This window comes from Condylura cristata, unplaced genomic scaffold (genome assembly GCF_000260355.1).
Source record: "Condylura cristata isolate star-nosed mole 26May11 unplaced genomic scaffold, ConCri1.0 scaffold00021, whole genome shotgun sequence".
NCBI classification, from domain to species: domain Eukaryota; kingdom Metazoa; phylum Chordata; class Mammalia; order Eulipotyphla; family Talpidae; genus Condylura; species Condylura cristata.
The window spans coordinates 30,262,476-30,263,991 of record NW_004567122.1 but is presented as its reverse complement, the minus strand read 5'-3'; positions in this window follow the sequence as shown (position 1 = coordinate 30,263,991).

Genomic DNA, 1,516 nt, shown 5'->3' with positions numbered 1-1,516 from the left:
ACCGGGTCTGGACATCACGGCATAATGGAGAAACAGAGCCCATAGAGCTTCAGCCTGCCTTTGTTGCTGAATCCTGAGTTTGGTCCCACTGAAACCCCTTTTTTATCCTCATCTGTGTCAGCTAGGGGTCCTTTTCATGAGGCAGTTCACTGCAAGGTATGAGTTTGTCCTCATCCATATTGATCCATGGATGTGCCATTTTGTCTAATGTTACTCTGTCTCTGGGATCAAGTATCATCTTTTTTCAAGAGCTGGTCATATTCAACAGATCAGAATAAAGCAATATACACAGTTTCTACCACTACAGCTTCCAGAAATCCTTTCCCACAGAAGTTAGGGACCCAGGGCAATAGTATGAAAAAACTCCCAGGCTCCATGTCTACTCTAGCATCACTGTAGTTTGGGTTCAGAGCAGTGGAAAAGGGGCTTCCACCATAGGGGCTCACCTTATGACTGATAAATTTATCGCCAAGGCCAACGTGTATGACTTTAATATCTCACTCAGTCGCAGCAAGCAGTTCCTCTGGCTGCTGGTTCATGTGCAACTTTCTGGTGGCAGTGCCGAAGCACTGATGTCAGCCATTTGAATTTGCCCTGGGACCCTTTTTCTGTCATACGGTCCTGGAGATAAACAAGTCTCCCCTCTTAATATATTCCATGACAAGGATTGTTTCCCCAGGGTCAGTCATCTCGAAACAATATTCCAGTGGTTCAGTCTTAATACCTTCGACTTCCTAGGAGAATTCATGGAAGCTAAAGTAACTATGGTTCTCCTTCATTCGTTCCATAAATTGTTTTATGTCCTGATTAGGATGTGCTGGACCAACTTCACCTTAACAAAGGCACCTTTGTCAGACGCTGGTATTCTTTGATGTATGTCCCCTCATCAGCAGAGGTGGTCCGATAACCCACATCACAGTGACCGCTGTCTCCGCCAACGACAGTAATACTGCCAGCTCTGACATTAAATAGCGTATGATAACAATAATGCTTGTACTAATAATCTAACAATGTTGATTAACTATGTTATGCCAAAAACATGCCCATAAAAAATATGAACTATACTAATTATGCTAATTATGCCAGTTACCAACTTTAAGAACAATACAAACTAATATTAACTAAACACAGAAACAAAGAAAAAAGATGAAAAGAAAATGAGGCAAAAGAATAAATAAAAATGAGACAACAAAGAAATGAAAGAGAAATTAGAAATAATAAACCAAATGAAGGGGAGGAGATCACAAACTAACTAGAATCCAAGCCTATCCAGTCACCAAAAAACTGCCTCCTGGGTTGTCAGGACCAAAACCGAGGCCCAGTCATGGGCTGTATGAGTTGGTCTGGTGATTCAATCACAGTGTCTCCTTATGAGGTCAGAGCAAGGTATGAACCAATCACAACCAGGGATAAGCCACAGTGGTTCTGCAGCTCTTTCTGCCCGCTTGTGTCTATACAAGTGTCCTTTGTTGTTCTATCCCTTTTCCTAATAAACCTGCCCCTTTACATATATATA